The sequence below is a fragment of the Eleutherodactylus coqui genome, chromosome 8 (genome assembly GCF_035609145.1).
Source record: "Eleutherodactylus coqui strain aEleCoq1 chromosome 8, aEleCoq1.hap1, whole genome shotgun sequence".
Classification (NCBI taxonomy): Eukaryota; Metazoa; Chordata; class Amphibia; order Anura; family Eleutherodactylidae; genus Eleutherodactylus; species Eleutherodactylus coqui.
In genome coordinates, this window is record NC_089844.1 from 154,145,925 (window position 1) to 154,168,527 (window position 22,603).

Genomic DNA, 22,603 nt, shown 5'->3' on the forward strand with positions numbered 1-22,603 from the left:
CCGATTCCAGCCTCCTGATTGGCTGGAATCGGCACGTGGCGGGGCGGAGCTACCAGGAGCCGGTCTCCGGCACGAGCGGCCCCATTCAGAAAACAAGAAGACCGGACTGCGCAAGCGCGTCTAATCTGGTGATTAGACGCTGAAAATTAGACGGCTCCATGGAGACGAGGATGCCAGCAACGGAGCAGGTAAGTGAAAAACTTCTGATAACTTCTGTATGGCTCATAATTAATGCACAATGTACATTACAAAGTGCATTAATATGGCCATACAGAAGTGTATAGACCCACTTGCTTTCGCGGGACAACCCCTTTAAGTCATTTGTTCGTTCATTCAAATGACAATCATTGCTTGTAAATGGGCCTTAAGAAAAAGGGACTTATCTCTGCAATGTAAAGAGCTGCACAACCTGCTCACATAAACTAACCACAGACAGGATACGAATCCCCAACACACAACAGACTAAAATATCCTGTGAATAGGTGATCAGAAATTGAAGGACTAGGGTTCAAAGTTTGGGAAATGTATCCATCAGCTGATTGTGTGGCCTGCTGCACTCTGTAGCAGGCCAGCCACAGTCATCATTGGTCAGAGGAAACAAGGACAGCACCAGCTTCACTCCAATTGAAATGTCAAGTCTTGCCCTGAGCAGCAAGTACAGAGGCAGGAAATTTAGACCATGAGTGGCATTAATTATTACATAATTTACACCATGAGAGGTACTTTACCTCAAGGGGTTTTCTGAGACTGCACTATTGCTAACCTATCCTTAGTATAGGTCATAATTAGTTGATTTGTGGGGGTTTGTTGCTCAGGATCCCCACTGATCAGCTAACTGATGACAGGGATAACAGGACAGTAATATACATTGTATAGTGACTGTGCGTAATATTGCAGTTCAGTCTCATTCCCATGAATGGGATTGAGCTGCTCTCCAGACGTGGCCAATGACCGTGATATCAAAGGCCTGAGAAGAGGCATAGCTCAGCTTATCTAGTATTGTTTTAAGTGCAAATTAGTCTCAAATTTCTGTGTGAACACTTATATTTAGGTCAAGAGGGGTGTCGTCTCTGCTTTTGTATATATATATACATATATATATATATATATATGTATACTCGTATATAGAGAATAAAAATGTGTTGTTAATAATCTACTTATAAACGATAAAGTTTAAAAAATGCAAAAATAAGCTTTGTCTACAGTCAATATTATTCCTCCTTTGAGAAATGAGAACTTGTCTAAAAATCACGGACAGCCAACAGGTTTTTTTTTCAGACTTAGCTCTCAGCTATTGAATAACATGGTCAGTCAAATGTGAATAAAAATTGCCAGTGTGCTTAATAATCAGTGGAATCTGCCATGGGGGTACAGAGGCCAGGTGAAATCAATGCCTGGTCATTATTTTGAAATGACAGGCAATTGCCATTGTTTGCGGACAGGTGGATGAGTATGTCAGTTATCACATCCCCAACTGTGGTAATTAGACTTTCAGAAAGAACACTGGCCATGGGGCAAGCAAGCGTTTCTAGAGCATGCTATGCAAGCACTGGCCACCGATCCAGCTTAAGACACCCAGAAGTCAAAGGGGCCAATGCCATGTCTGAGTACATCCATGCAGGATCTGACATACTCTTGGACCATCATGAATAAGTGCTGCCTGTGACTGTCAGTCCTACCCAATGCTTTTGTTGCAGGCTGCGATGGGCTGAAAAATCTTTGCCACCCTCTATTAGACGTTCCCTGTCACCGATGGTGACTTCCTGATAGTCCATTGCAGAGCTGTGATCCATTGTGGATGCAGCCATTTTCCAGCACTGGATGTAAACCTGGGTAATTTCTTAGAAAGCACTGCACTACCAAGTTCATCACATGGACCAGACAAAGTATATGTGTGAGATTGTTGAGGCGAAGAACTGCTAGCAGGCTGGCCCCATTACTCACACTTTTTTGCCTGGGCCTGCAGAGCCGGTAACAGCTATTCGGCTGTGTCGCTGTGCTCCCCTTGACATATGAGTTTCAAGACAGCATTTTGGTGTTTATCGCATATACCGCTGTATGGTGATCAGATTTTGTCATTTATTGCTACCTGTGCCATTATGGAAGATGTTGAAAGATGGTATGAGGAGGAGGGGAGTGAGGAGGGGACAGATAAGGATGAAATTCTCACAACTCTTGGGAGTACCATTAAACATGCACTCCCACATTCGGCTGCCCCACCTGCAGGACACTGACCCATTTTGCTTTTAAGGATATGTAAAACCCCTGTCCATGCTTGCTGGACTATGTTTCCATAATTTGGTGCACCATGCCACTGATGCTGGGCAGAGATGGCTTTTTGGGCAAATAAATAATGTCTGGAAATCTGGTACTATGGGTTGGCATGGAGCATCACATTGTGGAAGGCATCTGTGTTCACATGCCTGAAGAACAGCATTGTCATTGCAGCATTTAGGCTCGGTGCTCGTGGGTGGTTGTGGTGGTATTTTGTTTATGTTTGTATAACTGGGGGGAGGGAGGGCTTGCTTCTCCCTTGAATATATTCAACATGGGGGCCGAGAAGAAAAAAAGAAGTAGAAGAATATCTACTTATCCACCATCTCCTTCATTTTATCTTTTTTGTTTTCTTTCTCTTCCTCCTCCTTTTTATACCTTTTCTTTTCCTACTGCTCCTTCTCCCTTTCCTTCTGCTCATTTGATTTCCTTTTAGTCACATTTCCACTGGAAAGGCTGGAATAAGAAATGAGGAAAAAGAAGAAGGAAGAACAAGCACAATGGCTCATTTACTAGCACTGTTGCCTTGCTAGAGTTCTAGGTTCAAATCTTTCCAGTGGCAACATTTGGATGGTGTTTTGACATATAATACATCTTGGGGTGCTACACGTAGGCCTTGTTCACACAAGTGTGTATTTATCTTTGTGTATGTGCGCACAAAACCATGCATCTATTAGAACCATTGTGTTCCAATGGTGTGTTCACATGTCTGTGTTTTACAGGCGTGCCAATTCGCGCACCTGCAAAAATAAGACATTCGTGAACCTGGAAGGTCTGTGCTGCGCATCACTATTTCCCGCGGGGAGTCTCCTCATCACTGAACACTGTGACAGCACTGTTACAGTGTTCAGTGATGATGGCATTCCCCATAGGGAGTAAAGATTCCCCTGCCACAGCTGTCACAGTTGTGGCAAAGGAGCGCAATGTTCTCCTATTGGCTTTCAATGGGGCCACCGCTGCTGCCGGTGGTCCCATTGAAAGCAATGTGATGCAGTCACCCCCGCAGTGATTTTCGGGGAAGGGCTTTAAATATTAGCCCTTCCCTGAAAATCATCCCTAGCTTGTGTAGGAAACAAAAAAAAATATATACTCACTTTTCTGCTGGCAAATGTTGACGCTGGGCTCCCCGACACTGCTCTGAAGCTCTTTTAGTAGGTAGGGACTTAAAAATCCCCTCCTCCGAGGGGGCGTGGCCAAGCAGCCGACCTGACCGGCCGCATGTAAGAAGGGCTCCTGCTTAAACTGACCAAACGGTAATCCTGAAGTAATCCTGAGGACTCCCAACCCCGACATAACACCACCGGAGGAGAGGGGGAAGAGACTGGACCCCAAGACACTTACCCCTGGCGAACGAGGAGCAGCGGAACCGGAGCTAGAGATGAGCCTGTGAAGTGGGGAGCGCCGCCGTTGCGGAGCGTGTGTCACCAGCCGACCGGCGGGCTCTGGATCTGGTGCTGCACACAGCGGAGGGTGAGGAGCGGAGTGCCTAGACCACCGGCGGGGCTGCGAAACGCTGTGGCACGTACCCGACACCGCAGTAAGAAGATCCTGAGGGTGAGCGCGGGAAGCTGCGGCCGCCATCTTGTGGGGAAGACTCCTGATCGGCGAGCGACTCCCCGAGTCTGTCACCCCCCCTGCCGATACAGAGAGGAGGAAGATCGAGCGCTGGGTGAGGTGTCTGTGGTGCCGGCAGCCATAGCGACGCCGGCGACAGACTTGCAGCGCCGCGGCTGACACGGCCGCCATCCTGAGGACGGGGCAGACGGGCCTAACAGCGGAAGGCCGCATAGAGAGACCGCATAGCAGGAGGCGGGAGGCTAGGGCGACCAGCGGCGCCGCGGGGCACTGAAGCATCCATAAAGTATCCCCCGACAGCAGGGATCCGGAGGGGGAACACGTGGTGCCGCAGCTACCGCCGCCATCTTGCGGGGCAGACTCAGCCGGCAATAACCCGGGCCCGACGAGTCTCTACCAATATAAAGAGGGGATCGGAAGCCAGGCGAAACAGCCGGAGTGCCGGCAGCCACAGCAGCACAAGCAACAGCTCTACACTACCGCGGCTGACATAACCAGTACCTGGTGGGCTGGGCCGGCGGACCTGGCGGCGAGGGGCCAGGGGAAGAGACCACACAGAGGTCCCCTACCTGAAGGAGACAAGCAACGCCAGCAGCAATAACCAGTTAAGTGTGCTAGGGGGGAAGGGGAGAAAAGGAGCAGCAGTTATTGTACCTTATATAAACAAGCCCCTAGAGAGTGGGACCCCCCCTCCCCCACAATACCCAGAGAAAAGGCCAAAGAAGCAGCCCTAGAGTACCCCCCAAACCAAGGGCATAAGGCTTGCAAGAGACCACCATTGCTGATAACAGAGAATAAGGCAGACGTCACGTGCGTAAGCTCTGCACCGAGTATACTGGTGAACCCAGCACTATAAAACACAGGCAGCAACCGAATACGCCGCTAAATACCTCTGACAGAACAACATGGGGCCTACCAGGCAGAACGCTGCAGCAGATAAATTAAAGGCATTTGCCAGAAACGAAAATCGCAGAGATGCAAGCTCCGACTCCGCGCAGCCGGCCCCGGGGGGCTCACCCCCTCCGACAAAGAAGACTAACCCAAGCCCAACAGAAGGGACAGTTAAAACCCTACAACAACTGTCCGACCAGCTATTGACAGCAATCCAGACGTCCACGACTACTCTCACCAGTAAAATTGATTAAGTTAAAATGGACGTCAGTCTCCTTAGACAAGACCTTCAAAATTTGAGAGAAAGAGTCACAGCTACGGAAGATAGAATATCTACGCTGGACGACACCGTGCCCCCAATGTCAGCCGCAATAAGAGATCTTACGCAGAAGGCCGACTATTGGAGACAGAAAGCGGACGACCTCGAAAATCGTTCACGACGCAAGAATTTGCGCATAGTCGGCCTGCCAGAAAGAACCGAGGGACAGAGACCGGAAGAATTCTTAGAGAAATGGCTCCGTGAACTTCTCCCCAATGCAGAACTGTCGCAGGTCTTTGTCATCGAACGGGCTCACCGCGTGCCAATGAAGCCACCCATACCCGGTGCCCCGCCCAGACCGCTGCTGGCAAAGCTACTCAATTCCCGTGACAGGGATAACATCCTGCAAGCTGCCAGAAGGGGAGGACCCCTACGCCATGATAATGCCACAGTCTCCATCTTTCCGGACTTCTCGGTGGACCTCCAGAAGCAAAGAGCCTCGTTCTTCAATATTAAAAGGCAACTTAGAGATCTGCAGCTCCCGTATTCTATGATGTACCCAGCGCGACTACGAGTGATTGACGGAGACCGCACCCGCTTCTTCTCTTCACCATCCGAGGCAGAAGAATGGTTGACCACCAGACGACGGCCAGAGAGACTGTAATGTATATCAAAACCTAACCATTATTTTTGCCCTCCTTTAGATGACGGGACTTTCATACCGCATACAAAGGGCCCATCAGGGCCGCCTAATTGTGCTGCAGGCTGCTGGCCTGGGGGGGGGAAGCACCCCCCCCCCCCCAGGGTGCCCCTGGCAATAACTGCCCCGTGTTGAATACAGACTATAAAATCCTCGCCAAGGTACTGGCTTTCAGGCTGAACCAAGCAATTAAGGATATTATACACCCGGACCAATCCGGATTTATTCCGGGAATGTCTACGTCCGATAACATCAGAAGAACGCAGGTAATTACGCAGGTGGGATGGAGGTGGAGAAAAGGATGGGCTCTGGCGTCGTTGGATGCCGCCAAGGCATTTGACTCAGTGGAGTGGCCATATTTGATGGAAGTCCTGAGGAAATTTGGGTTCGGGGAGCCGTTCATCAGGTGGGTCTCCATCTTATATACTGCACCGACGGCGAGGATAGTGGCAAACGGCTTGGTCTCCACCTCCCTCCCACTTCACAGGGGAACCCGACAGGGTTGCCCACTTTCCCCCCTTCTATTCGCGATCGCTATAGAACCCCTAGCACTAAAAATTCGACAACACGCACTATACAGGGGGATCCAGATCGGCCCCAGAGAAGACAAGATAGGATTGTATGCGGACGATATAATACTCTACATGTCGGAACCCCAAAGCACCCTGCCCCTAGCTGTCTCCCAGATAGACGAATTCGGGAATTTTTCAGGCCTGCGTATCAACTGGCAGAAGTCTACTCTTATGCCGCTGAGAGAGGAGGAGTGGAGGGTGGGGGAGGTGTACCATAACCTGCAAATTGTCCCCCAATTTAAATACCTGGGAGTCTACATTACCAGGGACCACACTCAAAGTTTTAATCTAAACATTGCACCCCTAATAACAACCCTGCAATTAAAACTAAAAGCTTGGAGCTCCCTGCCACGGATAGTGGCAGGGAGAATAAATCTTATTAAAATGATAATTCTCCCCAAATACCTATACCGGCTAGAACATGCAGAAATAACTGTACCACAAAAATTCTTTAAAGCCACTAACTCATTAATAATATCGTTCGTGTGGGGAAAGGCTAGAGCCAAACTCCGTATGGAAACTCTACAGAGGCCTAAAGAGCTAGCGGGGATGGCGCTGCCGGACTTCAAAATATACTACCTGGCAGGGCAAGTCCGATATATACGTCATTGGCTGTCGGGCGCCCCTCTCCCGAACTCCGAGCACCACTTGATGTACTTCCTTTCGGAGGCATCCCTCTGGATCATCTTGGAAAAACCAGGGCTGTTGACGAAACCAATGCTGCCCATTCACAGACTCGCGGTAAGTGTCTGGAGGGCATGTAGAAAACTGACGGGGCAAGAGGACACCCCCCTGGAAACCCCCTTATGGAATAATAGAGCGCTATTGAACCTTCCAGACAGACAATTTTGGCTAAATCTGGGAATCACCACACTGGAACACCTATACATTGACGGGACACTAGTCTCCTTTGAGCAATTGCAGCAGATATACCAGGTACCTAGAACAGGATTTTTTAGATATCTGCAACTCAGACATGCATTGACAGCGCAATTCCCAGAACCCAGAAGACCCTTCTCCACATACCCATTAATAGGTATACTGCACACACAGGGCCCTAGGGGCCTAATCTCAAAGTTCTATACACACTTGTTATACTCTAAGATCCCCAGTACACAAATGGTGGTACTGGAGAAATGGAGGGAACTTATCCCAACACTGACTGATGAGGACTGGGAGACCGCAATGGCCACCTACACCAGGGTCTCGCCAGCCGCGAACAATAAACTGACCCAGTTATATATCTTACATCAGTGTTATCTAACACCAACTAGACTCCATAAAATGAACAGGTCAGTGACCAGTCAGTGCCACTGATGCCGCGCTACAAGCGCAAACTTCAATCATCGAATATGGGGATGCCCAATGGTATACACGTATTGGGAAGAGGTCACAGAGTTCCTGACCCAACTGATGGGAATACCAGTACCGCTGGATCCAGCAATGTGTCTGCTAGGGATCATAGATGAGGAGCAATGGCAACATTATGATAAAATATTCCTCACTAAAGCATTATTTTATGCCCGCAAAGTTATAGCGCTGAGATGGATGGACAGGCGCCCTCCGACAGCTACAAAATGGCAGAGTATTATCAATACCATCCTACCATACGAGAAAATAGTTTACAAAAACAGGAAACACCCTGAAAAGTTCGACAAGGTGTGGGGGATTTGGTGCGGGACAACAAACACAAACTTCACGCAAGAAATGTTCCAAAATTTATTAAGACAGAATACACCCAGACTTGGCAGGTAAAATGAGCAATAAAGCTATGAATATTACAGATGTATATACTGAGATAGGCTGAGTAAACGTAGAAGAAATGTATCGCACTTGGGTACCGAACACTGTTACCAAAGAATTTTCTGATGTATGTAAAGTTTAATTATTTGTTAGTGTATGTAAATGCACACTGTTTGAGAAACTGCTTATTCATGTAATGTAAAATACATGTTGTTCAATAAAACGAGTTTAAAAAATCCCCTCCTCCTGAAAGGGCTGTATCTGATTGGCTGACAGATGAGCGCTGTCTGTGATTGGTCATAGCATTCAGCCAATCACAGGCAACGGTCAGCTGTCATTCAATGTCTCATGTCAATCAGCCACATAACGCCATCACATCATCTTTTTATTTCGACTAAAAACCCCCAACTTACCCAATCAACCAAAAACAGCACCTATCCCACTATCGATAAAGCATTTTTATATCCTACCAGTCAGTTTTATCATTTTCTTTATAGTAAGGAACAAGAAACTTAATAAATCATTACATCAACAACACCTAAGAGACATTAATCATTTCTCCCCATGGGTATTTCTAATGCAATGGCAGTACAATATAAATTCACTAGACGGCTCCCTCACACTATAGTATAGACTTTACATAGGGAGCCACAGGCCGTGTGTTACTGTACAGGTAAGTCATCCAAACATCACAATGTTATAATATTACATTTAAAGGGACTTTTTCACCAGAATAGGGTATTTTCTTCAAATTTGATATTCATGTACACCGTTTTTGTTTTTTTGGCAGTTTTCCCCCTATATTTCATCAGTATTGCACAATTTAAAATGAAATCCAAAATATTGTTCTCTAGGAGTGATCACAGAGAGATAAAACTCCCATTGGACAGCGGAGTAATCTCAGTTTTGCTGTACAGGGAAAGGTTTTTCTGTAAGACAATCTTACCATAGTCTACTACATGATTCAATATCAAGAATAAATAAGGAAAAGCAACATAAACCAGCATGACGGAGGCCAGAAGAACCTTCATTTAGTCTCCTTTGGGTGAATGGCAGCCTATATATTTGACCCATGTGCAGGGAGTTTCTCAGCATAACCACAAAACATGGGCCCGTAGAGCTAATGCCCATGAATAGATTTTCACCATGGTTTCCGCAGCGTAAATCCGTTGCAGAATTCCGCTGCTATTAGGTGCAATTGAACCTCATAGCTCAATGCTCACATGCGTGATTCTGCCGCAGGAAAAAAAATGCGGAATGTTCTAATTCACCACGTTTTTCCACCGCGGGAGGTCTCCATATAGTATTAATGGAGACCTTGAGATTTCCGCGGTGGAATTACGCGATTGCTTGTGGGCACTTGCGTTTTTAAATGCAGCAATCCCGCAGTGGAAATCCACGGGTGTATCCCGGTCTGTCTGTGGGCATGAAGCTTCAATGTGATTGCGTCGATCCAAGCGATCAGAAAGCTGAGCAATAGGAAAGCTGGGTTACAGTCAGAGCTCTAGTCATCTGTCTGCCCCCCTTCTTCAGAGAACTAGTCTGCTAGTTTCTTCCCAACCAATACTAGAGTGCTACCCCATATGTTAGAAGGCTATAGCTTATATAGCAGCACTATTGCATGTGACATACTTATAGCTACATCCCTTCTACATCTGACGGAACACACTGTTGAGTCTATGAGATGTAGCAGAGCCAAGTGTGTTCCTTGTCAGAAGTAGTAGTGGTGTAGCAGTGTTGAGTCTATCGGCTGTAGCAGAGTTTAGTATGTCTGAAGTAATAGTGCTGAGTTTTCTCCACCAGGTGTACATTTGAGAGAGTATGCTGCTGAGTCTATCAGATGTAGAAGAGCCAATTGTAAGAAGTGGTAGTGGAGTAGCAGTATTGAGTCTGTCAGTTGTAGCAGACTTTAGTATAGTAGACTACATACAGTACTGATGCAGCAGACTGTGGACCACTACATCTGGCACAACACTGACTCAGCCCTACTGCATGGGACACGATACACTCTGCTACATCTGATAGACTGAACTTTGCTGCATTCCCAGTCACACCAGGGGCTGCAGGAGGCTGATGGTATAGGAGTGCAGCATAAACTTCTGACAGCCATATTTAGAAGAAAAACAATGGGGCGGAGCTGGGAGAGGTAGCGGGTGGTGGTATGGGCGGGTAGCAGAAGAGCAGTCCACTGCTTCATACACAGCACTGTGAGAGGGGTGTTCGTCCAGACTATGTAGGGTGGATCCGTCTTCTGAGTGAAAGTTGGTCCCGCGGAGTGCTTGCAGTTATATTTTTGTAAACAGGGGTTGAGCCGGGGTTCCTACTCATGGTAATGACCTGTGTTATTGTCTTTCCGGGAAAGACGGAGTCGGTATGGATTCCCTCGCGTGGCGGGGGGGGGGGGGAATCGGAGAGCTCCTTATAGCAGGCCGGAGGAGATGCTCTACTGGATTAACAACTTAGATCAAGCGAGGTCGTCTCAGCTCTCTCCAAGGGCCTCATATGTGAAGGAACTTATCGTGAGTTCCACTGGACCAACTAGAGAGTTCCTCTAAATTGCAGATACCGTCCACCTTTGCCAACCATTGAGCTGCCGAAGGGGTGGTTTTTTGGAGCCACAGAGTAGGTATCAAGGCTTTGGCGGCGTCTATCAAGAAGGCGATGAGTCTATTCTTCTTTGGGTGAAACGCAGGGGACGGTCTCCATAAGAATATCATCTCGGGGGAGAGGTGCACAGCCGGGGCAAATTTCCTCACGACCTCTTCTACCTCCCTCCAAAAGGGTGCCAACACTGAGCAACTCCACCATATATGTAGGTATGAGCCTGGTTCCTTGTCACATCTCCAGCATCTCCCATGCGAAGCTAGTTTGTAAGCGTGGAGCCATTGCGGCGTTTTATACCACCTGACGAGCAGTTTGTAGTGGCTTTCTTGAGCCAATACACAAGGAGATAAGCCGAACGATGTGTTCAGAATTGACTGAGTGTCGCTTGAGGAGAGGGTGATGTTTAACTCCTTTTCCCACGATAGTAGGAAAGAAGGTTTGGTTGAGGATGTCCTGGTAATGAATTGTTTCCGGACTGACGCTAATTTCCTACGTTTGGGGTTATGTTCCTTCAATGCTTTCTCAAAGTGTGTCAGAGGTCTGGTGGAAAAATGTCTTTTATAGAATTCAGCAAATATCTTCTTAACAGACGCCCGTTGCAGAAAAGAGAAGCTATGTTGCGGTAGTAAGAATTTGAAAACGTCAGAGGGGTTTTTATGCGCTAGTGCCTGGAGATCTCCTATATTAAATGAGCTGAGTCTTTTCCACACCGATCTGGAAGCGGGGTCAAGGGAAATGCTTAGCAGTTTCGGTATGGAGCTAAGTGGGGCAAGCGGGGAAGGGTCGGGAGCTAATTCCCCTTTCAAGTCGGCCCATGTATCACAGGGACCCCTAATCAGGAGGTTAAAGTCTTTGGATCTACATTTGATTTTTGATGGAAACCATAAATCTTCCGTGAATGAGTCATCTCCCGCATTTTCTGCCAGAGATACAAAGAGCTGATCCTTTATTGGATGGACCAGGTCCATCCAGTAGCCTATGTGTACGGCCCGATAATAGTCCTGGATATTCAGAAGATCAATGCCGCCCTCCGCCCCTCTTTTAGTCATTAAGCTGTAGGCCAGTCTCGGTCTCCTCTGCCTCCAGACGTACCCAGTGAACGCCCTGCGCAATGCTCCGAAGAAGCTCACAGGAATATGGATGGGGAGCATCCTTATTTTATAGAGCACTATAGGTAGAATGTAGGTTTTTATAATATTCTTCCTCCCAAACCATGAGATATGTGGGACATCATATAAATTCAGTAGGTTTTTAATCTGACCTTGTAGGGGCGTGAAATTGGCTGCATACAAGTTATGTAGTTCTTTAGTTATTTTGACCCCTAAGAAGTCTAGCTAAGAGTCCGCCCAGGTGAGCTCTCTTTTAGTTGTCTGCTCTGGTTCGCTGGGATAGATACATTAAGTACCGTTGACTTCCCATAATTAATCTTGAAGTTAGATATTAATCCAAAGCTATTGAGAAGCTCTATTAACCTGGGTAGTCCCCTCTCAGGATTTGACACCAGAAAGACTATATCGTCCTCAAAGGCGGTTGTGTTAAGGGTATGATGTCCCCATGCAAGTCCCATGATCTCCGGGTCATGCCTTACTAGTTGGAGGAGAGGTTCCAGAGCCAAGACAAATAACGTGGTGGATAGTGGGCAGCCCTGGCGGGTACCATTTTTGATATTAAAGGGCGCTGAGAGAATTTCATTTATCTTGATCCTGGCGTATGGGGCTGCGTACAGGGAAAAGATGGCAGAGACAAAGGCCGGGGGAAAGTTGAAGTGGTCCAAGACCTTCTTCATATTGGCCCAATCAATTCGGTCAAACGCCTTTTCCGCGTCTGTGCCCACCAGAGCCAATGGAATGTGGCGTTTTTGGGCTAGGCGTATTGCGTGAAGTAATCTACGGCAGTTGTCTCTACCCTCCCTCCCCCGCACAAAACCTGCCTGTTCCTCGTTGATTAGAAGGGAAATGAAGCTCTCCATTCTTTTAGTCAGGAGTTTGGCCCATAATTTAATGTCAAAATTGATAAGGGAGATCGGGCGGTAGTTGCCACACATCTCCGGATCTTTATCTTGTTTATGAATCAAAGTTATGTGCGCTTCGGCCGCTTGTTTGGGCAGGGTGGCTCCCTTCAACAATGCATTGAAAAGTTCGGTGAGTCTGGGGACTAGAATTGAGCTGAAGGCTTTATAATATGGGAGACTAAGGCCATCTGGGCCCGGACTCTTGTTGTGGGGGATGAGGCTAGCAGCTGTTCAATTTCTGATTGTGTTATTGGGGCCAACAGTGAGATAGCTTGACTGTCGCTCAGTTTCGGGAGCTGAGCACCGCGCAGGGCGGTCTCGGTCAGCTTTTTCACGTCTAACCCTTCAGGGTGGGGGGTGGGGGGTGTCCTGTCTGATGTCATACAGGCGAGCGTAAAAGTTCTGGAAAGCGTTAGCTATTTCCGCTGAGGACGTTGCCAATGAACCTGTAGGGGTCCTTATAGACTTGATGAAGCTTTTAGCGTGCGCTTTCTTTATTAATGTGGTCATAAGTTTGCTCCCCTTATTGCCTTGAGCATACAACGCATGTTTAAAGTATAAGTGTTTTCTATTAAATCTAGACTCTAGGTCATGTTTGAGATCTCTCCTCAGTTCGGTCAGGTTGTCCATAATGGTCTTAGTTTCGCCTGTGACTCTAGTTTAGAAATTTTATTAAGTTTATCATCTATGGCTTTTTGTTGTAGTTTTTTGGTTTTGGAGCCTAAAGCTATTAAAAGCTATTAAAAGACCTCTTATAAAGGCCTTATGGGCCTCCCAGATCACCGGGATCCCTGGGCCCCCCTCTCTGTTCAGAAGAAAATACTCTTCAATGAGTTTGGTGAGGCGCTCTCTTTCCTCAATTGAATCTAATAATGAGGCATTGAGACGCCATCTCCACTCTTTAGGTTTGGGGTGTAATGGACGCAGATCCAGATGGATTGGGGCGTGGTCGGAGATAGTGATTATGTCAATTTTAGCTCCCCCTAAATACGTCAGGAGGTCAGAGGAGATGAAGAGGTAGTCCAGCCTTTGATATGACTTATGCACTTGGGAGTAGAAGGTATAATCCTTCGTGGAGGGGTTCAGGAGATGCCACACATCGACCAAATGAAGATCCTGGAGTACTCGTGAGAGCCTCCTAAGTTTAGGCTGAGAGATGTGTGAGCGACCCGTTGAGGAGTCGATCAGAGGGGGAAGAGCTACATTAATATCTCCGCCCAGAATCAGGTGGCCTTCCATGAAATGACTCAGAGTTGTCAGTTGCTTGATTAACCAAGAAATTTGGTCTACGTTCGGGGCATATAGATTTGCTATAGTCATTTTTGTATTATTAACAAGTCCCTTTATGAAAAGGGCTCTGCCCTCTCCACCCCTGTATTGGAAGATGCAGGAGAAGTTGAGGGATTTGTGGAAGTAGGTTGACACCCCCTTGGAGGACGAGGAGGGATGGGCGCAATGGAAACCCTGCTCAAAGTGTCTGCCCGGAAGTGAGAGACATCTAGCTTTTTTAAAATGCGTTTCCTGCAAAAGAAGAATTTTCGTACCATACCTTTTGGCCATGCACAGTACAATTTTGCTGCCAAACATGATGGTAGGTCACCCAACGCTTTAGGCTTACGGCCATGGAGTCGGGCCTTAGGGCTTACTCCGACGTGCATATATCGGCCATGTTTTCACACCCGGCCTATATGCGCTGTTCCTCTCAGCAGGGGTAGGAGGCGGGCCGAGCTGGGAGCAATGCACTGAGCTTCCGCCACCTCTCCGCCCCTCACCACTGTTTGCAACCTCTAAGTTCTGCCCCCATCCTGCCCTCTCCCATTGCAAATAGTGTCGAGGGGCAGAGAGAGGGCGGAGAGGGGGAGCTCAGTACACTGCTCCTGGCCCGTCCTAGCTCCTCCCCCTGCACAGAGAGACAGTGTATATCATCTGGGAGTAAAAACCCGGATGATAAACGCACGTCAGAATAAGCCCTTAGGCTGTGTTTTTTTTTGTTGCATTTATGAACCACGATTTAAAAAAAAAAAAAAACACAGCAAAAAATCAAATTGCATGACGTATTTAAATGCCACATACATTTTTTGGAAACTGCATTACAAGGTCTTGACTTAAAAAATGTTCCACCTTGCAATGCCTAACCGACAAAAGACATTTATTCTGGATGGTATTAAATTTATTCCAAATAATAATTATTTTACATTCAACAACCAATGTTACATACAAACCAGGGGAGCAGCAAAATTTGCGCCTGCTATGCAAACCTGTATATGGGGGCTTATGAATAGAACCTGATAGATCCCCACATTGTATTCTATAAATGATTTATAGATGACATCTTGTATATATAGGATGGGACCACCAAGGAAATAGAAACTTTCATTGATGATTTGAATAAAAATACTCGGGGCCTACAATTTACGGGCTCGGTTAATCCAACTCATGTGACATTTTTAGATCTGGACCTATGTATAGATGACAGCATAAATCAAACAAAAACACATTTTTAAAAAGTCAACTCTAATAGTTTTTTTTGAATTTTTTAGCTGCCATGATAAAGAATGGAAAAGAAATATTCCATTCGGCCAATTTAAGTGCCTAAGGCATAGCTGCTCCTCAGTTAAAATATTTGAGGAACAGTCTGAGATCCTTACAAATAGATTTAGAGACAAACGATATTCAGAAATTCGAATTCAATCTTCTTTCAAAAAAGGTAAACTAGAAGGAAGATGCATAAATAATAATGAAGAAAGAAAGAAGGAGAAATTGAAAAATGATGATGTTGGCCCATATTTTATTACAAGATATAACTCAAAACAAAATCAATTAAAAAATATTATGACAAGCCATTGGAACATCTTAAAAGAAAACCATATTATGCCAGATTTATCAGCTAATCCGAATGTAATGTTTAGAAGAAATAGAACCTTAAAAAATCTCCTAGCCCCCTCACATCCGCAAAAAAGTCATACCCATTTGACTAATAGATTAGTACCCTCCATTATAGGCTCATACAAATGTAGGAAGTTAAGTTGCAAATGCTGTGAAATTATTATCCACAAGCGGAAGGGAATGGTCGTTACTCTAACAAAACCCCATTTTTAAATTAAACAATACCCCAATTCTGGATCAGAAAATGTAATATACCTAATTGAGTGCCCATGTAACATGAGATATATTGGCCGAAAAACCAATAGCAGGCATACAAGGGCCAATCAACATAGGTTTAATATAAAACTGGGATACCTAAAACTTAGCGTATTCAGACATTTTTTTTACAAATCACAATTCAGATCTATCAAAAATGCGAATTACACCAACTGAAAGAATTCCCCCAAGTGAATTCACTAGGCTCAAAACCAAAGAAATGTTGTTTTTTTTTTTGTTCAATACATTAGTTCCTCACGGTTTGAATGAGATGTTGGAAAAAGTTTAAGTTTTTAATATAATTCTGTATTTGATATTAACTGCACGTTACTAATTTTTTTGTCTAATTGTGTAGCTTAATTTTGAACGAGATTGTTCAGCCTATCATAGATACAATAACATTTGTAAAATTTGTAAAATTTTATATAGAATTATAATTATAATTAGTTTTATATTTACATTTATACATTGACACTGTTTGTTACAGGACTTTTAAAAAGGAGAAAGGAGTGTAGAGTATATAGAATTGACATTATTATCTTACTAAATTTTCAAGGAGATTTTAATGATTTTACATAATTTAATAATACATAAAAATAGTTTATAAAGAATTTTAATAGAAAGCTTATAAGTCATATAATTCAGCTTCATCAAAAATTATGATGATGAACTATTTGACAATAGCAAGACTGACTTATAGATCGGTGCTATTAGACACAAACACCAATTATTTTTATATTTTTAATTCCCCAAATATTACAAATCCTATATTTATTGCATAATATATATCGTTCCTATCTCATTTATTTACTAATCTATTTGTTTAATATTGCAGTGTGTACTATGATGGGCTGGATATTATTATTGATATAAGATTGAGTTATGGTTTGTTGTTCATTAGTTTTAATGCCATCCATTTTTATAAGTAGAAGTTTAACCAATTTTGAAAGCACTGTATTGTGTGAATTCTGTGGTCATGTGACATGCAAGATAACCTGACTATGCCTTAACTGAAATTCATACATCCCACATTAGACGCTGCTGCGTCATCCTGCATGGACCCTCCGTGACATGAAATCAGTCACGTTGTGTACGTGGTGACGTCCCTACGTCACAGGGTGTACATGGTGACGTCTCTGCGTCACCGTAGGTGAACCCGTGAGATATTGAATGAGTCGTGTGGTGTGCGTATTGACGTCACCACGCCCACTGTTAAAACGCACAGTGCATTCCATAGAAGCGTGGGGAAACCTTACAATGCAACAAGCGTCTACTTCATCAAGAGATGCCATTTAGTCTCCGGTCCAGACATGAGAGATTGGCGGGTATGTTAATGACCTTTTAGATATATATGTGTTAAGTGTTTGTAAATATTATTGTGCTTGAAAAGGCTTACTATTAGGCTGAAATGCATTGCATATGAAGTAAAGACACATTTTGGATTACAAACGGATCCTTATATTGAGACACCAGAGGTGATTGCTTTGCCAGAAAAACCACTTGTGGGATAAATTCAATGCTTTGCCAGATTAGGGGTGCCCTGTAAGGAGGCACCCCTGTGAAGTAAGTTTGCATAGTTTCACCAACTGTACACTATCTGGAGCGCTAGAGATGTTTTGTGTTTTATCACATTTCCTTGATATATCCTTCTTCTATTGCTGCTGCATATCCATGTCCTCCATTGAAGCTCTCCTTTATGTGATGTCCTTGAGACCAGAGTGTGCCTACTAGGATTATGGACATACCAGTATTTTCTTCATTGTAGGAAGAATCTGGGTACGTCAGGGTGAGTTGGTTTATTCCTTCGCACATCATTTTATACAGTGTATAATTCACTATATATATTCTCCTATTCAATTTGGGGGCGCTGCCTGCTTATAGGTGGAAGATGCGGCACAGCATACTGGAAGAAAAAGTGCTATATGTCATGCTTTTTCTTACGTCCAAAAGCTGGGCAGTTGAGTGGAGTGCCGACTGACCACGTTATAGTCAATGAGCTCTGTCTGGCACTGTTCAATTCAATCTGAGATGGATCCGTTCGGCAACAGGGTTTCCTAACCTGGGTATCTCCTGTATATAATTATACATGTATGGTTGGTATAAGCTATATGTCTCCTGTATATAGTGGTATACCAGGTTATACTAACATGCTTGATATCACTACATACAGGATGTATAGTTTATACCAGCTGTACATATGTAATTATATACAAGAGATATCCAGGTTATTCTAGCATGCTCCATATCACTATATACAGAAGATATACATGCCCTGTATATAGTGATATACTGCATGCTGGAATAACCTGGATATCTCCTGTATAGTTATATGTGCAGCGTCTGGGAAGCAAGCCTACAGACGAGGAGATAGCGGGGTAAATTGAGGCCATGTCACGGGGCTCTACAATCTCCTCCCCTGGGGGTAGCACGGAATACGTCCAAGTTACCGCTGGGGGGGTTTTCATTGAGGTAACCCAAGATGTGGATTACCTAAAGGTTTCTTTTGTCGCTCGTGACGCCACCATTCCTTCCTCTGTGGTGAATCCAAATGGTAGAAAAATAAATAGTCCACACACAGAGAAATGTTTAAAGCAAAGCTGGGAACGGTCAACAGTGCTCTTTTTTCTTGAACGGTTCAACAGTCAAACAGTGATGCACACACGCCAGTAGGGAAAATGGTGCAAAAACACAAAGTGGTGTGACAGGGAGGATTTATGGGATGATAGACAATTCCACAGGCCACGCTATCTGTGGGGTTCTGTTCCCGGACAATCTCCTTCACTCTCTCCAGCTGTCTACCAGTCAACACTCACATTTTGGAGACAGAGAATAGAACTAAAAAACTGGCAGTGGAGAAGGCGTAACACTCCAGGTTAAAGCAAATAGGAAGTGACCAAAGGTTTGGGAAACTTTTCCCTTTATTTAATAAAGTATGTGATCAGCTTATGAAACTCGTTTCAGGGATAACCCCTTTGTCAGTTCAGCTGGTGTTTAAAACATACAAGCAATTGGTGGGTCCCAAAAGGGTTAATAATGAGATCCTGTTTACCTGTGGGGTGTGGGTCAGCCAGGGCAGGAGCAGGAGAAGTTCAGGGGGTTATCCCCGAGACGCATTTTCATAATCTGATCTTGTACTTTATTAAATAAAAGGAGAAGTTTCCCAAACCTTTGGTCACTTCCTATTTGCTTTAACCTGGAGTGTTGCGCCTTCTCCACTGCCAGTTTTTTAGTTCTATTCTCTTACTCTATCACGCCCACCCAGGTGGTGCGTCATCTGGTCAGGCAGCACCTCCACTATTGAAGTTACCACTTCCCTCTCTTCACCACTTTTACAGTATCATTTTTTCGCAACAAACACAACTGTACGGGTTTTGCTCCACCCCTCTTTTTTCTCCTTGTCCACATTTTGGAGACAGGCACTCTATACTGCATGGTGGCTCCTCTGTCTCTCACAGTGTTTAGGGGCAACAATGGCATCTCCTGGGTAAAGCAGGCCTAGGGCAGGCTGATGGATATATTTTAGCCTCCTCCATTCTGGACCACACAGAGCAGATGCTGTCTGTGTGGCTCACTTGCAGAACAGCACCCTCCTATCTCTTGCAAGTCTGGAACAGATCTCTCTTCCATACACCTTGCAAAAACATATATACCAAGCACGATCACATGACATACAACATTATACATTTTCCAAACATCTCGTATACCAGACAGTTAACCCATTCAGTGCTTCAACTATGCAATACACATCACATTCATGCAACATAGAAGACACTGACAACACATAGGCACAAGAAAAATGCATTCACACATATGGAGGGGCCGTTAACTCTTGGCCACTACAATATGTACAGCTAGTATAATTTCTGCAAGTTATATATACAAAATTATATGTGGTACATACCTCGTGGCACCTCCAATTGGCCTACACTGCACTGATAGACTGCAGTTGTGACCAATCAGAACTATAGTCATACAGTAGAAGAGAGGACCGCATGCCTGGGGAGTCTGCAGCCTGTAATTGGCTGGTGGCTGCCATGGGTAATGGCCCTCCCCTCGTCGAGTGCTACCCACCTTCCTCACAGCTCCTTTTCAGCCTGGTCGGGCTGCCGATGATGACACACACCAGGTGCAGGTTCAGTGTCGGGACCTGCTACTCTCTCTCACCGTCATCCGCTGTTTCTGACCTGCTGCCCCTCTGGGACCTGATCCTCTTCTTCCTGCTAAATGAATCCTCCAGCAGTTCCTTTGCTGGCTCTCCTGACGGCTTGGTAGCTCTGGAGCATCCCTGCTTTCTGCTCTCTGTTCCATTGCTTCCACCCTGACGCCACTTCCAGCACGATTCACTTTTTCAGTTGCATGAACAGAAATGTGTACAAAAAGCTTTTTTTGTTAAATTAATAATTCTTTATTCTTTAAAATTAGCAAATTTCACAAAGGTATCAGAGTTGGAACGTTTTTGCATATTCTCGCTCTTGATGAATAGCTTTTTCATGTCCTGGATAGTATTATTACAGCTTTTGGTTCAATGAAGCCAGGTAAATGTTTCTCTACACATCTCTGAAGAGGGATTCTTTACTTATGATTATCCTATATTTTAATAAAAAGTAAAATTAAAACTCTAGAATGTTTTTTTTTTAAAAACATTAGATTTTTATTGAAATTTTTTTATCACAAACATTTGTAAAATAACATTATGCAATACAAAGATATAATCATGGTTTGTAAGAAAGGTAAAATCACCGAAAGGATTTGTGTCTAAGTAGCTTCATAAGAAACAATTACATCAAATCAACAGACAAAAAAAGTTGGAAACATAAAAAGACTTAGTCAGTATAACAGACTTTTGTAATGAGTTAAGATAGCGGAATAACCACTAGACTACTACAGATCACCAATCACCCAGATTAGGTTTTACATGCTGAGTTTTCTTTCTTGCTCTAATTTTAATATTTGACAAATTTACTATGTTTTGAAATTTATAATGCATATTGTGTTTTTTTGTAATTAAAGAAATACCAATGAAGAATGAGACTTATGAGACCATAATTTTTTTTCACATTTTGCCATTTTCTGGAGAGGCAAAGAATAAACCAATAATTTCCATTTTCTTTGGTTTGATATATTTGATTGCAGTTCTTGTTAATTTTTCCATAATCACAGCCATATGTCTAGAGGTTCAATTACATAAACCAATGTACCTCTTTATCTGTAATTTGTCTGTTATAGACATATTTTATACATCCGTCACGGTTCCTAAATTACTGCACATGTTATTGTCTGGAAATCATATTGTTTCCTTTTCTCAATGTTATACTCAGTTGTACTTTTTCATAGCAGTGGCAACTGCAGAGGAAATTCTTCTATTCATTATGGCTTATGATCGATATGTTGCTATCTGCATCCCCTTACATTATCATCAGATCTTGCGTCAGAGAAATTGTATCCTGATAACTGTTGGGATTTGGGCAGCTGCCTTTTTAAACTCTTTACTGCTTGTATTATCAACTTTGAACATGACCTCCTGTCACTCCAACATCATCCACCAGACCTTCTGTGATTTTAAGTCATTAACGAGGATCATCTGCACAGGCACAACAATGTTTTTCGTAATAATCGGTATAGAAATGTTGACATTATCCTCAGTCCCAGTGTTGGGCACTTGTATTTCTTATGTTAACATTTTCTTAGTCATATTCAAGATGAAGTCAAAAGAAAGTCGAAGAAAGGCCTTCTCCACCTGCTCATCCCACATCACGGTTATGTCAATTTACTATGGGGCATGCTTATCAGGGTATGTTATACCACCTTATTCTGATTTTCTAGATGTAACCTTCAATGTGGTATATTCAAACATCGTCCCTATGATAAATCCTATCATATACAGCCTACAGAATGCCAATATACAATCTGCATTGATGAGGTTCATAAAGGAAATGTTCTTTTTAAAGATAAATTTCCATTCAAATGGATGACTGGGAACAATAATTTCTTTTTTATTTGAGTCAAAGAATAAATTCAAGCACTACAGGATATACAGTAATAGAATAAAGTAGTTCATTAAAATAAATAAAGTCATACTTAGCAGTAGTTATAGATCGTACAATTGAGTCGTTTTTAACAATCAATTGCGGATTCTAATGTCCTAATAAATACCCATTTTTTTTTAATTGTTCCAGCTGAGGGAAAGTAGAAAAAAAAATCCTAGGTGTTTACACCAACTTGGAGGTGAAACCCCTGGATGCTGTCACATCCAGGGGATTCACCTGTGGTTAATGGAGCCGGTGGCAGCTGCGGTGGCCCCATTGACATATAGAGAACATCGCAATCCTCTGCTACAGCTGTGTTAGAGGATTTCTTCGTCTCTGTGGAGAGTCCCATTGTCACCGGAGACTGTGACAGCATTCTCACAGTGTCTAGTGAAAATGGGACTCCCTGCTAAGATGAAGAAATCCTCTGGCACAGTGCTGTGTCTGTTTTGGCAGCTAGCTATCACCATTATTGGATAAGAATAATAATACAAATAATTATTTACAAAGTGACTATAAATGTGTAGCAAACCAAATGCTTACAAACTGGCCAGTGACAATTTGACCCTTTGTATCACATCAAACATGTCCTATTACAATGATGAGGTATTTAACAGAAATGGAAACAATTATAGAAGCTTTTACACTAGTGTTAAAAAAAGTCATAGGCTTTTTTGTGCAAGTCCCACTTACACAAAAATTTACGACTGCTTAGTACTTTGTTCTGGCTTTGCCACTTTTAAGAAAAATGGGTGTGTTTTGTCTATAGGGGGCGTGGATGCCACTGAGTGATCTCTCATAAACCCA